Genomic DNA, 16946 nt, shown 5'->3' on the forward strand with positions numbered 1-16946 from the left:
GCTTGCCACAAGGAAACCCTCTTTTAACTATGCTACATTTTTGAGGGAAAGACTTGCATTCATACAGCTGAAGGCTGTCAAAGAAGGGAGGCCTCATCAAGTGGTCACAGCAGAGCAGTTTATGCAGACCTTTGCAGAGGTATCGAAAAACGATCAAAACCTGCTATGTGAATTATACCTCCATAATGAGGCCGTGTCTGAAGAAAGGAACATGAACATGATACCTGTAGTTGGTGACATTCAATTGAGAGCCTTCATCTCCTTTTTGGCTAATCAACTTACCTAGCAGAATGCCTATGTCTCAGCCCATCAGAACGAACAGAATTGTCTTCTGTGGATTCGAGCTGAACCACAGAACGCTGCCACTTTCATTTCACAACACTTAAAAATGGTAAGCGATCCTGATATGAAGGATCATGTCATGAGACTGCAAACAGAGGTCCTAACAGACTGTCAGCATTATGTAAAGACCAAAGCATCCTTGGCTGTTAAAGCAAATAAACTGTTTTGGGAAAACTGCCCTACAGAAAGGCAGGAATATCACCCGTATAACCCATCAAATCTACAGGTAGCAATTTCAAGGGTACCTCAGTATGTTGAATGCATGCAGCGTTGTGCTGAAAATTGGATGGGTTATAAATTTAAATTCCCACTTTTATGGTTGTCTGATGATCAGTATAAGGGCCAATTTGGACTTTCTAACAGAGAAGAAGCGGCAGCATGGAAGCATATACAAACTGTTTGTGGTTTCAGAAGGAAGTTTGATGTTACTCCCTACAGATATTGTCTTAGTAATCTGCATTGTTCGTCCCAGTTCTCCGACTCAGACTCAGAGTAGCCATTGCATGGGGACATGCAATTTCTTCAGTTGGGGGGGATGTTGGGACTCAGAATTGACCTATTTTTGACCTTATCTTTTTGCCGTATTATTATCCTTTTGCAGTCATAAGTTGAAAGCTTTTATTTTATAATGACATAATGACCCCAAGGTACGAAGTAACCTCCCGCATATCTATGTTTAATTGTTTATTTCATATTCGTGAATATCTTTATACTTATCCTTGGAAACGCTGACTAAACTGTCAAGTAATTGCCTTAAGCTTGCAGGAATTATAATGTATAGTTGCTGTAACAGCAAAAACAGCAACTACGCAGTTGCTGTAACACCAGAAACAGCAACTACGCAGTTGCTGCAACACCAGAAGCAGCAACTCCGTAGTTGCTACAGTCAGCAACAGCAATGACCTAAAGCAAGCTATTTGGTAACAGCCGCGAATAACATATGGCAACTATTTAAAGAACCCTGACGTGGCATAATCAAGCGGAGGTCTAAAGCAAGAAGAACACAGTCAGCATGGCCTAAATCAGGAACAGCATGGGGAAATGGCAAAGGAATATGAAGATCCCAAGAAGACGGTCGAAGTCAGTTACCCGCTGTGTAACAGCCAGAGCTCAAGAAAGAACGTATTATCATACTGTTGTAACAGCATTCTGAATTGCTTATTTTTGATAAGATGGGTTAACTGAATGGGCTGTAATACTTTATTGTAATAGATGTCTCCTCTATAAAGAGGAGACATCTACATGAAAAGGGGATTAGTCAGTGTCTATGGTCAGTCTGTAAGAAGAGATCTTGAGAACATCAGCAAGTCTGAACTTTATTGTATTCAAACCTTTTTGGCAGATGAATATAAAATTGTTTTGAGCACTTAATCCAGTCTTTGTTTTCCTGGGGAATCTTGTGAGAGGGACAGGGCCCACCTTCCTCACAAGATTCACCCATTTACTTTCTTGTCAAGTGTGTAAGTGTGCAATAGTTTCTTTTTGGTACTCTGTTTGGATTTGATAGCATTACCTCTAGTATTCTCTGTTTTGCTAGTACTCTGTTTCATTAATCATTTGGGTTTGTTTCTCACTGGTGAATGAGAGTGCAGTGTGCATTAGTAATTTGATTACAGGGGCAGGTGCTGAACGTCCCCACCTGGAGGATAGAGTCCTGATCCTCTGCCAACAGAGCATCCATCCTTTCGCTTTCCATATTTGTAGTTTTAATTAATTGCTTTTATTTTAACAAGTACTGTAATGACATAGCGTAAGAATCACGTATACTACAGCTTTTCAATGCTTTTAGATTTTAAGTACATACAGTACGCAGTAGCCTTTGGAATAAAAAGACTTTCCCTGGTTGACAATTAATGTGGTACTTGAATGTTTAATTCATAAACAATTCAACTAGCCAACAGAAAGGTATTTATTGTTGTTCTTGCTCGCGAAGGAAGGTTTTTGCTCCTGTCCACGTGTAGAGGGTTTCACTGTGGTAAAACTCTGAACCCAACTTCTGCCTTTTTATCCTCGCCGCTACTCGAGAAGGCCTTTCACTCCTTGACTGTTCATCCTTCTTGACTACAGTGTGCTGCTATGCTTTGGGCGCGGCTACAGGGGTATTGGAGGTGTTTTGTGATAGCCTGGGTAAGTCAACCCAGCACTAAGGCATTGTTTATTTAGAGTTGCAGTGTTTGATTCAGTCGCCAATGTTTTCTAACTAGCCCCATTGTCAGGGTAGGCAGGTACAGCTTCAGAGGCTTGGTTCCAGCTGTCGAAACTCAGCTTGGTCTTCAATGAGTATGAGCTTAGTTCTGTATATCTTTCAAGAAATGAAGGGTGTGCCCCTGGTCTCATGAATCGTTATGTCACGTGTATATGTTATCAGAGCTAGGGTTGATCTAGTTTAGAGCTTCTGAGTTTTTAGCTAGGTTGAGCTGGTTGACATGTATTCTCTATTAATGAGACCCCGAGTCTCTAGCCTTTGAGGTGTTATTTTTAGTTTTATGAGGGTTGGGCCCGAAATCTCTGCTCCTTCCAAATTTATGGTATTGTTCTTTAATTTTGGTGTTGACTACTATCCTCAAACTGGTTGCGTGAATAAGCCTGCTCGACCTGAGTTTGATTATGTTCTACTAGGACATTTTCCTCTTGAACTGTAATTTCTGAGGACGATCTCTATCTCTAGTTAATGTATGATTCACGGCTATTTCTTATGCAAAACCTGCGGCTCATTTTCTCGGTGTCTGTAGTGGAAGAAAATTTTAAGTGACTCTTTCGCTCATTGATATTTAATACTCTGTTTTCTTTGATTCCTGGCTTGAATGTATTTGAACTCATGGACTGTTTCTTTGCTATAGGTTTTCCATGTTTAAATATTTCTTTCATGGATAACTGCAGCCTTGCAGCTATATTTCTTACAGTTTCCTCCTGATTGCTTCCTTTCCAACTAAAGAATTAGTTCCAGTTTCGTTTATTTGTACCCAGATTTGGGGATTCCGCCAGATTGGAATAAAGCTATGTTTTTGTTTTAATATTGAGAAGGAATTGGTTCTTTGTATTTATTGAAACGTAGAAGTTGTTCTTTCCTACTGGTATTGGGCCATTATTTATGTTGCTATCTAGGAATTCTTCTGAGTAGATACACAATGTTATCTCTTAAGGTTTCCAAAAATTCTGCCTCAACTCCTGAACTTAAAGGGGTTTCAGTTTATACATGCTTAGAGAATCGGTTTTCTTTAATTACTATTCGTATATGTGACTATATTTGAGATTAGCATTTTCTTTAAGAGTTACTGCTGTTAGTAATTAAGCAAGATGTTTCAGATGTAACTTATTTGGTTTGTAATTTAGCATTCTATTTTATTAGTTACTACTGATAGTATTCAAGCAAGATATTCCAGATGTAAACTTGTCCGGCTCGTAATTTAGCATTCTATTCTAAGAAAATTACTACTAATAATAATTAAGCAAGATATTCCAGATGTAAACTTATCTGTCTTGTAATTTAGTATTCTATTCTAAGAAAATTACTGCTAATAATAAATAAGCAAGATATTCCAAACGTAAACTTGTCTGGCTTGTAATTTAGCATTCTATTCTAAGAAAATTATTGCTAATAATAATTAAGGAAGATATTCCAGATGTAAAATTATCTGACTTATTGAACCACCTATAACCTTATAACTCATTTAGCCTCCCAACCTTGATTGAGCTCATTTAACCTCCCAACCTTAATTGAGGAAGATATTCCAGATGTAAACTTATCTGACTTATTGAACCGCCTATAACCTTATAACTCGTTTAACCTCCCAACCTTGAGACTTGCGCTCCAGGCCTTCAGTCTCCCCCCAGCTACCTAAACTTGGGTAAATTATTCAAGAAAACTCCATCTTGAATAGATGGAGATATCTCATTTTAACCAAACTTATCCACTGCTTGTTTGTCTATCTCTATAGCACAAAAATTATCCTTTCTTACTCCTCCATTCCCTTGATCGCAGATGCCCCTACATCCCATTCTCTTGATCTTTTAGGGATGGGTTTTTCATAGGAGCTGTTAGGGTTGGGTAACTGCCCAACCAACTGTTTATTGAGAATTCATTTCCATCACCCTTCTGACAGGTATATCTCATGAATTAAAACAGTTTCTTTCCTTAACATATTCCAGTATTAAATTCCTTTTAATCAATTTAAAAACAAAATTTCTAATTATAAAGACTCAAATCAGTTCCAGTTTGTTTTAATAGTAGTAAAAATAAATAGTCACATTCACAGGGCATATCACATTTGAGGACTGTTTTTGGAGAATACAAAGCATGTAGAGAAATATGTTGAACTTCCCACAAAACATGAGCCAAGAAATATGTTGAATATTCCACAAGACATGAGCCTATGTTGAAACCTTCGAAGGAAGAAAGGTGACATCAGTTGTAAAGTAACGGAGGTAAAAGGAGTGTGTTTACCAATTTTTGCTCGTGAGATTGGAATGTAACGACGTTAAAATTGAGAATGTGTGCATCACTCCCACGTACAGAGTTGACGTGTCTGTGCCCCTCACCTAGAGAGATTCTCGGCTCTGTCATTCGATTCCTATAAATAGGATATCAATATGTTGATTACGCTGTCTGAGATTCCTCACTTGAAGGTATTGCTTATAATGGAATTCTTTCAATTTCATTTCCTTTTCAACTTTCTTGGTTTTGGGTGCATGGCGTTTCGCTTGGATCTGTTTCAATGTTAACACTTTCTAATTATAACGAATGGTGTGTAGTCTTGAAGGATTCAAGAAATTCGAGTTGCGTGAAAGAATGGTAGGCTCAGATCATGGGGTAGGTAATCGTACCGATCCGGACCATATCGTGTCTGTCAAATTCACCAAACTTTTCATCGATGGAAAATTTGTGGATGCAATTTCAGGTATTTATATGTTATTTTGAAATATTGGGTTTCGTTGATTTATTTTTGCATATAACTTAGGTAGTGTAAGTATGTTGAGAAAATAATAGAAATTGTTGTATGATTTTGATAAAATTTTGTGGTAATTTTATTAAATCTTTATTATAATTGTTACTGAATTATAATTTTGTGGTAATGGTACTGAATTCATTTCTAATGTCAAAAATGATTTCTTATAGTTGAATTTTTTGAAGAAATTAACAATCTTAGCTAAATTGTAGCCTTTTTAAACATTGCTAGTGAGTAAGTTAAAATATTTGGAGTTTTTGCTATTTTATTTTTGGTTATAGATATAAATAGCCCTTTTTTTTTTCAGAGAGAAAAATCAACATAGATTATATTAAGAAAATATAATAATCTGATTACATACAAAGATCCCTTCAGATTCTTGCGACTGATAAAATCAAGTATGTCCAAGCGGCAGATAACCAAATTCCCCCAAAAAAGAAGATCCTGACAGTCCGAAATACTTACATATTTTGATTTTAGGAGTCTGAAAACATATTCCATGATGCATAGAGAAAAATATCAGAGGAAATGATTCCCACACACAGCAATGAGTAAATACATGCAAGGAGACAGATATAGGGAGATCAAAGAGCAAAATCATCCGGAAAGATCATGATTTGCCGATATGTGGAACAGGATAGAGTCCAGTGGCATCCTGGATTCTTGAAAAATTTGAGCGTTTCTCCATTTCCATAAGAACCAGTAGACAAGGAAGAACAAGGTTCGCCAAGATGAACACTGTTGTCTTCCATGGCCACACATTCTCCGAGAAAATTACTTTTAACCAGAATTTCTAGATTTTTTTTTTCAAAAAATACTATCATAGGAAAGTTTGAATTTGATTTTTTATGGTGGAAATGGATTCAACACTATCAAAAATTTCCTGGGCACCTAAAATACTGAAATTTGATAACTGTAACTCAGGTTTCCCAAAATTTCTGCAAAATTTTAATGTCACACCAAAATTTCCACTATTTTCCAAACAAATTTGTATTTATATATATATATATATATATATATATATATATATATATATATATATATATATATATATATATATATATATATATATATTTCTATATACTATGTATAAACTGAAGCATGATTAACCACGGTTTCCAAACTTGAATGCTAAAATATTAAGAGCTTTGCGTTTCTGTGGATTAATACTCGGTGCAAGGATGAGGCAAAATTTCTGTGGATTAATGGCTGTAAGGTGTTGGTGGTGCAGGGAATACTTTTGAAACTTTGGATCCTCGAACAGGAGATTTGATAACGCGTGTCGCAGAAGGTGATAAGGAGGATGTCGATTTGGCTGTGAAGGCCGCCCGGGATGCTTTTGATAAGGGACCTTGGCCTCAAATGTTTGGCTATGTAATATCAGTTTTTAGACCCTTGTGCATAAAGATTCCCTTGTGTTTTTGCCTTGTGATTTGGATCTGATGAAGAATCTCCTTTTTTGTGTGTAGGAAAGGGGTCACTTTCTGAATAAGTACGCTGATTTGGTAGAACAGCATATATATGAACTAACAGCTCTTGAAACCCTAGATAATGGAAAACCACTCACCCATGCTCGTGCTGTCGATTTGCCGGGGTGTATCGAGAGTCTCAGATACTATGCAGGTACTGAACATTCAATACTCCATGATACCCATGCTTAAAATAGCTCTCATTAGGGAATTTTGAGTCTTATATGTATCTTGGGTAGGTATAAGATTGAAAATTCCTATTATATTATGTGTATCTTGTGGTAGGTTGTGGTAGGTGTTAAGACGGAATGCTCTGTTGTATGGATTATGTCGTTTTTTCGGTTATAGGGTTTGAATTTCATGTTATGATATGTTTGTGGATTATTGTTTCTTTTTTATTTCTAGTTTTAATATCATGTTATGACATGTATATCTACCGGTATAGATCTATCATAAATACAAATTTTATTATGAACCTACATTATTTAAATGTTTTGTATAGTTCTTTTTTAGACTTTTAGATTTTTTTATTTTGTCTGATACGAGCAAAATTTCAACTTTGATGACAACTTTACACGTCACATTGAATTGTAGAATAAGCTTCTTGACTCAATAATATAATTATCTATCTTAATTTATCATTTCTCAAAATAAATTATAATTTATATAATCACATCTCATATAACCTATTTGTTTTTTTGTAATGCCACCTTGATTCCTTTAAATAGCAGGTAAAGGTAAATGTTCTCACTAGACTGTTGTCTTTTTATGACATATTTATCTATACCTTGATTCCTTAGCATAAGAAATAGGTGTTGTTTGTGTAGTTTGTACCAATAAAACAAAATGTATCCTGTGGTAGGTTAACGAGGGTTTGTCAATATGGTTCATTGTCAATGTTGTAACTTCTAAGTTATCACAATTATAAACATCGCAGGACCTCCACTGTCCAATAATAATAAAAAACCTCCACTGTCCAATAATAAGAAAATATTATATTGACTTACACTGCTCTGGAAATGCAATTAACAATGGTTTCTATGTGATTACGATATATAAATTTCATGACATGTACAGGAGCGGCTAATAAAATACATGGGGAAACATTAAAAATGGGAGGGCAATATCAGGCATATACTTTGCATGAGCCTATTGGAGTGGTCGGTCAGATTATACCATGGAGCTTTCCACTTGCCATGTTTTTCATGAAAATCTCTCCAGCTTTGGCTTGTGGATGCACTATAGCTATCAAACCTGCAGAACAAACTCCTCTAACTGCACTTTATTGTGCACATCTGGCCAAGGAGGTAAGTCAATATGTGTTTGTAATTTCTATTGACCGTTGAAGTCAGAAATCATTTCTTATCCCCAAGAAGTTTTCATGCCAATGTGTCAATGTTTTGCTGTTGTCACAGGCAGGGCTTCCACCTGGTGTTCTTAATGTGATAACTGGTTTTGGAGAAACGGCTGGTGCTGCAATAAGCAACCATATAGATATTGACAAGGTAATCATGTTTCTTATTTATATTTCTTAGCGTCAAGGTACCATGGAAGCATTGGTAAAGAAGTATTTGTTTGTGTGTAGGTCGCCTTTACAGGGTCTACTGATATAGGTCGGGTTGTCATGGTGGCCACTGCCAAGAGCAACTTGAAACCTGTAACCCTTGAACTCGGGGGAAAATCTCCGTTGATTATCATGGATGACGCTGATATTGAGGAGGCCGTGAATGTTGCCCACACGGCCATATTTTTTAACAGTGTAAGCACAACTCAACGACGTAGTCATAGTTAGTTATTAGGTCTGCTTCCATTAATCAAACCAATTACTGTTTCATTGGGATGGCAGGGACAAGTATGCTGCACAGGATCCCAGATATATGTTCAAGAGGGCATCCAAAGAAACAGGTGGTCGGCGATCCTTTCAACCCAGAAGTTGACCATGGTCCTCAGGACCCTTCTAGAAGCTCCAAGTAGGCTTCCAAGAAGAAATTAAAAAGCTAAAACCAATTAGATATGGTCCATTCAAAATTTTGGAAAAGATTGGTAACAATGCCTTCAGGTTGGATTTGCCTTCATATATGCAAATTTATGTTGTTGTTAATGTTGAGAATTTAAGGTTGTATGAAACTCATTTTATTGAAGATAAAGAAGAGAATATTAAAATTCCATCGATTGAAGTATTTTCTCATGAATTCCTTGACGAGCTTCAACAAGACACTATAGTTGACAGAAGAACAAGGACATCAAAAAGAGGAAGTATCGACTATCTTCGAGTGGGGCTCAAGGGTACAAATACTTTAAAAGACAAATGGATGGAGGTTGGAAAGGTGAGGGAACCGTACGCTCACCTGCTGGACAATTCAAATTGATCTGGGGTCTAAAAGGCTTCCAGTGGGGAGGAGTGATCAATGCTCAAAATTAGGCTCAAAATGGAGTGTCAAAATCTCTAAAAACTTAGCTTTAAATCGAAGATCTCATCATCTAATAATTCTAGCATTCACATCACACTTGTTCATTGAGTACTTGATACCAGCATGGTCAGTATGTGTTGGGCCTCAAAAATTTCATCCACTTTCACCTTAATGTCCATAATTTTACCCTCATTCCGTAACTTTGTAACTACATAACCCTACATTAAGTAACCACTTTCATGATCATATGGGTTTAGCATTATATTTCCGAAAGTCATTTATTTTAAGTATTTTAAGTGAATTTGTGATTAAATATTATAAAATTAACATGTTTTCATATATACATGAAAGTGGTATATGTTTTGTGATATTGTAAGCCTACTTGGAGCTTCTAGAAGGGTCCTACTTCGCCTCCTAACTACAAATTCAAATTTCAAGTTCCAACTCATGAAGATTTGTGGAGTAATTATAGAAGATAAGGATCGTTATCTATGCATATTCAAAGGAGAAGAATCATGGATGAGAGGATTTTGAGAGGATATGTATCTCACATTTTTAGGAGATTGATTGTAACCACACGAGATAAATGTAGATTTAGGAGAGATTTGAGGGATCTGCATTTATTGATCAGTCATCCTCAGTTTTTTTTTATAAATAGGGGTGCATTTTTCAAAAGAAACATATCTATCTATATCTATATATCTATGTATTCTATTCTTCGAATCAAGAAAATATTTTAGTCCAATATTCTCCAACATATTGTTACTTTGAAGATGTGATGGTAGTTTGGTGTGCTTGCTAAGGAATGGAGGGCCCCCATCAACCATAGTTTGCAAATCTTTGTACATTGGTAACATAATATAGTTTTGTTATTTTATTTCTTTTAATGCAAGTGTGCTTTTGAGGAGTAGGGACCCTTTTTATGATAGCCATTTTATTTGGGTCCACTTTATTGGACATTTTATAAACCAATTCTCCCTGTGTGTTTTGCGACATGGACTAACCAGCTCTCGTGGATCCTTATCTCTGACGATGTGATTTTTGACTAACACCTGCGGGTTTTTGTTTAATGATAATCGTGATTCCCAACAAGTGGTATCAAAGCATAGGTCATGAGTTCGATACACACTTGACTCGTATTGGGGGGAAGATTGTTGGACATTGGATAAACCAATGTTCCTTGTGTGTTTTGTGACATGGAATAATTGCATCTTGTGGATCCGTATCTCTGACGATGTGATTGTTGACTAGAACGTGTGGTTTTTGGTTTAACAGAAATCGTGATTCCCAACACACGTGTATTCCTTCCTATGATATTGAATGACCCAAAATGGTCCCTGCACTCATCAAGAATTCACACTTCTAGAGACTAATTGATATGTTAACTTCATTGCACTTCTTTAGTACTTTCCCCAAGTTAGAGAGAGCCTCCAGGAAGTCACACCCATATGTAGTGAAATCATCCATGTATATCTCTACATATTCATGGACTAGATCAACAAAGATTCTCAGAACTGCCCTTTGAAATGTGGCATGGGCATTACATAATCTGAAAGGAAGGACCCTATAAGAAAAGGTACCCCAAGGACAAGTGAAGGTGGTTTTATCTTCGTCCTCTAGGTTGATTTGGATCTGATTATAACCACTGAATCCATCTAGGAAAGACAAGAACTTCTTTCCTGCAATATCATCCAAGAATTTAACAATGAAATATAGAGGAAAATGGTCTTTTTTAGTGGCTTTGTTTAGCTCTCAATAATCCACAAATCCCTCCATTTTCCATTTTTATTTGGTACCAAAACTAGAGGGGACACCAACTCACTATCTGAGATGGGGTAAATGACCCTTCATCCAACCACTTCAACAATTTTTCTTTGACTATTTCTTTAATGGTTGGGTTCATTCTCCTCTGACGTTGGCACATTGTTTTTCAACCTTCCTTAATGTATATGTGGTGAGTACACACTGAAGGATGGACTCCCTTCATTTCCTTATAGCTCCAAGCAAAGGCATCTAGGTGTTCTCTCAACATGTTACACAACTTCTCTTCTTGGTTGGCTGAGAGAGGGGTTGATCTTCAAATTCTGAGATGGACCAAATTATACCATTTTGACATGTGAATCACTTGGGTCCACTAGGCATAAATTAGTCCAAGGGTTATCGTCAAACTCCTTCACCAGCTCATCAAGAGGCATGGTGTTGGGGGAATGGTTCTAGAGGATTTTTTCAATGAGGCCATCTTCGTCAGGTTTCCCCCGTCCTATAATAACATCTAGGGTACAAATTAGATAGTATGTGGTATGAGATACTTCATCCTCCTCCTCCTCTTCCAACCATAAGGGTAATCCATGCTCTAGGTATGGTTGAGGAGGAGGTTACAAGACCAATTGTTTGGAAAAATGTCCATTCTTTATGGTCATGTTCCTAGTTCTACAAATTATGTAAGAATCAACAGTGGCTAGCCATGGTCTTCCAAGGATGAGAGGATAACCATGGAATTTGGTATTGGGTTGGAGAACTAAGAAGTCAGTATGATACTCCCAGGAATCAAGTGAGACCATTACATCCTCAACAACCCCCTGAGGAGTTGTTGTGGACCTGTCTGCAAGTTGCAATATTGTTGTGGTCTTTCTTAAGGATCCTTGGAGATTTAGTTTGAGCATGGTCTCCTTAGTCATCACATTGATGGTAGCCCCAAGGTCAATCAAGGTGTGAGGGACAATGATTCCATCAATGTGCACATCTACCACATGACTTCAAGGGTTTACATACTTTGGGAAAATCACTGTCCCCAACATTAGGTCAGAAAACTCACCAATGGCATTAATGGTAGGGGTGTCTTTCTTTCTCCTCCCAGGATCTTTGAAGCATTTCTCCTTAATTAGATTGTTGTATATGGGGACATCCATGATGGCTTGGAGTAGTGGGATCCTAACAAACAAGTTTTTCAGTTCTCCTAGAAGTTCAATCTCTTTTGGGGTGTGTTGAGTGGGATAGATCAATATTTCAAGAAAAAGAGGTGGATTGGATTTAGGAACACTCTCTTCATTTTCCTTTTCAATATCCTTAGGTGGAGATGGAGGTTGGTTATCTAGGAGCACTCTTCCAGACCCGAGGTTGATTTCTCGAATTTCCACGGCATATGTAGAGTAAGATGTCTCTCCACTATAAACCTATTATGCTTGTTTGTTATTCAGGTTTAGATTTGGTTGAGCAGGCATTTGAGGTTTCTTGGGTGGAGCAAGATGAATTAGTTGTGGCTGAGATGGAGGTGGAGGCAGTAAAGTAGGAGGCTGGTTGAATTGAGGCCTCCAACCTTGTGATGGGGTATTCCACTGAGGATGTGGAGAAGCATATGGCTGAAATGGTTGATTGGAAGGTTGGGGAGGAGACTGAGGTGCATAAGACCAAGGAGAATTTGTGGACCATGAAGGGTGAGTACGATAACACCAAGGGGGAAGGAGTGCATTCTAATTGTGATTGTAATAGGAATATGATGCACCTTGCATGCCCTGGTAGTATGGCGAAGGTCCTTGAGGCCTCCTTTAATTGATATAACTGAGTTGTTTAACCCCACCTTCGGCTCCTTGGTATATAACCTTTAATCTAGGCATAGAATGGCATTTATCTATGGAATGTTTTTCCTCACAGACTGAGTAGACCTTTATAACATTTAGTAGACATTACTTTATGGGGTGTTTCCTAGTGCATTTAGGGCAAAAGATAGCTAAGCATCTCTCTACTTCCTCTTGTTTCCTCTTGATCTGCATAGTGTCCATTTGTAGAGCAACGTTATGCAACATTTCACTTTTAAAGTCCTCCAACATGTTTCCAATTTCACTCTTGATAGATGTGTTGGAGGAAGAGGAACTCACCAAATCATGACTAACCCTGCCCTTCTTTCTAGCAGCCCTGGAATGGTTTTTTAACATTGTCTTGATATCATTATAGGGTATTTGATAAATATGCCCTCTAGACAATATGCTTAGCATTTCCAATATGTCCTCCTTGATTCCTATAAGAAGGACTAACTTGAGTGATTCAGGATCAAGGGTGCATCTGGCCTTTTTTTAACTGAGTTGGAACATTTCTTCACAATCCTCGAGGGATTCATCAAGTTCTAGGGTCATTCTAACTCTTTGGTGTCTTTGGACCTACAATAGTTCGTGTACTTGTTATTAAAGGATTGTTTCATTTAAGCCCAAGTAGTTATGTTATCCCTAGGTAGACCGATGAACCAGCACAAGGTTACATCCTTAAGGGTGGATGGGGACAACTTGAACCTTTGGTCATGAGAGGTATAATCATAAGTTTTGCAAATGAAAACAAACTTAAAAAAGAGGGTATGAGGGTCTTCTGAGGTTAAGCCATGGAAGTGAGGAAGGGCAAAGGGACTTGTATTCTTCATCCTAGTATCCCCATTAGTCTCTCTAATGGGAAAAGAACCCCCATTTCTGTTTTCAACTTCATTTTTGTTTTCATCCATGGTGTAAGTGTGTGGAATGGCATCTTCTTCTTCTTCCCAAATAGGCTCTTCAAAGATTTCAGGTTTTTCTGCTAAGGAGTCTTCTAACTCTCCTGCAGTCAGAGAGGGAAGTTGACAGTCACCAAAGAAGAGGGAAGGTTGATTGTTTGATGGTGTGCGGGTATTTGGAAAGAATTTCCTGAAAGTGTCTCTACTCCTACGAGGCATGAAAGAAAAATGTTTTTCCTTTTTATGAGTTTTTTTCAAAACCAAATGCAAGACAGAAAGGAAATCAAGAGTAACATCTATCTAGAAAATGAACAATAGAAACAAAAAGAAGAAATTACATCTACGAGAAACCTCCTCGGCAATGACACCAAAAAGTGATGAGCCTTAGTATTGCAGCAAGACTACTGCAACTCCTATGGCTACCAGCTTTACTTTATTAACTCAGGGTTTTGTACAAACTTGGAGGTGATAGTGCTATATACATAGCAGAGGCATCATTCTACTCATGTCACTTCTCAACTGGGGCACTTGACCATTAGGGTTCCAAACCATTCCTCTATTGAACTAAAGGGAGTCTCACTACTAACAATGGAATGTAAAGCTATTTCTAGTCCAAAGAAGGTAAATTCCTATAAAAACAAGAAATGAAAGTTGACAACTTGTAAATGCTATGAAATGACACCAATCACTTGCAGAAAGGAAATTATGCTAATATTGTACTTGATCACCTAGCTATCAGGGTTTCTTGAAAATGGAAGATTATCATATCATTTCATAATTCAAACATGCATGCATTAACTATCTCATTCACCCTTGTAGAATAGATAAAGTTCTAATTACTAAACTCAAAGATAAAAAATATAATGCTATTTAATCTTGCAGGAAGGAGAGTAGTGAAAGGACTGCTCTAGGTGGCACTTTTGGTCATGCAAGTTGATGGGTTAACCTACACCTAAACTAGGCTATACTATCATTTTTAGGTCAAAACAGGGTCAAAATAGGCTGCTACAGGATGTCCTGAACTGCTACAGGAAGTTGGCTGAGAGGTTTTGGAGGACAAGAATGGTGGAATGAAGTGTTGGAAAGGTACATGACAGTGGTGGAAGGTGTAGGGAAGGTGAACCTCACACAAGGCTAAGCCTAACATACCAAGAAGGTTGGATTTGCCTAAGATGGTTTGCTCACGGTGGTTGGAAAACAAAGGTTAAGAATATGGGTTGGCATGCCTCAAGAGAAGGTGGAGAAGACCTAAGTGGACTTGGTCGGAGGATTCCCTTCCTCCAGATCAATAATCCTTGCAATAAAACCTGTCTCTCTTTGCATTTACAAATTATTTCATGTCAACATGGAAAATATGAGTTGAATTTAGAAAATCTGATCTAACTATTGTTAAGGACTAGATCTGTGAAATGGACTACCTTCTAAGCTACAACAACCTCAAGAATAAGATAACAACTACAAATATTTCCAAGGAATCATAAATATATATCTAGCTACGAATGAGACTTAACCTAGCCAATGAATAAAAGACAAACTTTGTTTTTGGGTTGTGAGAGTGGGTCCCCTAATCATGGTCCCATAAGGAAGATGAGATAGAGGTCACTGTCACAATCTTTCCTGGTATATTTTCCTTCACTAGACTGCAATAGTAATCTACTCTTTAAGATAATGAAAGCATGGATAAGCAACAACTTAATCAACCTTATAAGCTAAATAGAAACATAAATAAATTTAGCAGTTAATCAACATTCTAAGCTAATAATACAGATACAAAAGAGAGGAACTTCTGCTGCTAGGGTTGCGCCCTAACCCAAGAGCTTCAACCCTCCAAGTCAACTCAGTGATGGATCAAAACATAATTTCTCATTATCATAAAAATTTCAAATACATCGTAAAAATATCAGTCAAATCTGCTTCAACTTAATGGACTCTTGGCTACAATAAAACTTTGAATCCTAATGAGTCCCTTAGCTTGCTTATTTATAAAAAACTGGAGCTACCAACAGCTCCCTAGAAAATAGGGATAGTTGGCTCCCTAACTCGAGAATAAATTTTCCTTGACTAGCACTAACTTGGCTGTTAATGAACTCAGCTTCCTTGGCTACCAGTGATACCGAGCTGATGAGATAGAAGGGGGAAATCTTCAAATGATTTGAGGAGTTAAGGAGGGAGATCACTTCCTAGAATCTCTCTTTATTCCCTGCTCCAAGTTCCTACATTCAAGTCAACTCAAAACTACTCTAATTTTCTACATTTAACACACATTAAGCCATATGACATAGTAAGTCACTTTTACTCTTCTTACTAAGAAAAATATAACAAAATATGTAAATAAGTATGAGAAAATACAATTTAATAAGTTAGAGAGTGGCATTGTGACCCATATAGTTTACCTATTGATGAGCATCATCAAATTTATCTACATTTGTTCGTGGTATCAAGCGTAATATAACATATATCTTGTTATCCCCACATTCGTGAAGATTTTATGTTCAACGTCTTGATACAGAAGACCCCATGGAGATTTTATAGAAAAAGTAGGTTATGTGTTTTATTCACTATCACATGAACATGATGCCTCAATTAAATATATATATATATTTGGATCATCAAATGGCTTTGGATGAGTTCTCAGTCATGGGGGTTTTTCTTTCATAGGGCCTCCCCCTCCACTAAAACCTTGCCATGAAATGATCACAATCAATTTGACTCTTTTGATGTGAACAACTAGACTCATTCATACCTTTTCCTCTAAAATTTTGCGAAGAGTCATGACACGCACAAGTAGTTTGGATAGATGTAGGTATTAGGGCCATGGAACATGGTACCCTCCCTTAATAACCCTACTAACAATTTGGTGGAACCCTTATTACATTGGGATCATACTTTGGATATCTAGAATCACATGATTTGATGTATTGCTTAATTTTAAACATGAGGAAGAATATTATAAACTTTATGTAATGTTGTAACATTATAAACTTTAATTGACGTTGTCACATTTCTGGTTTCTCTTAAGGGAAGTTTTAGTTACTCGGTACATGCCTTAAAGTATGGATTTCACTAGTTTCAATCCCATTTCATGTCCTATGTGAGCATCACCCAATGCAATGAGTGCTAATTGAACTATTAAAACAATGAAAAACTAGTTAATTGCAACTAATATTTATGATTATAGGTCATAATGACTTACCCTTTGTAGATAATCCCATAAATGACATTTCATAAAATTAAATTATTGAAATCCCTCGATGTTGAAATAAAACAGTGAAGTGAACTAACTCAGTAGTTCATAGGGCACAAT

This window comes from Pinus tabuliformis, chromosome 1_2 (genome assembly GCF_031772625.1).
Source record: "Pinus tabuliformis cultivar Carrire ecotype Pingquan chromosome 1_2, CPIR1, whole genome shotgun sequence".
Classification (NCBI taxonomy): domain Eukaryota; kingdom Viridiplantae; phylum Streptophyta; class Pinopsida; order Pinales; family Pinaceae; genus Pinus; species Pinus tabuliformis.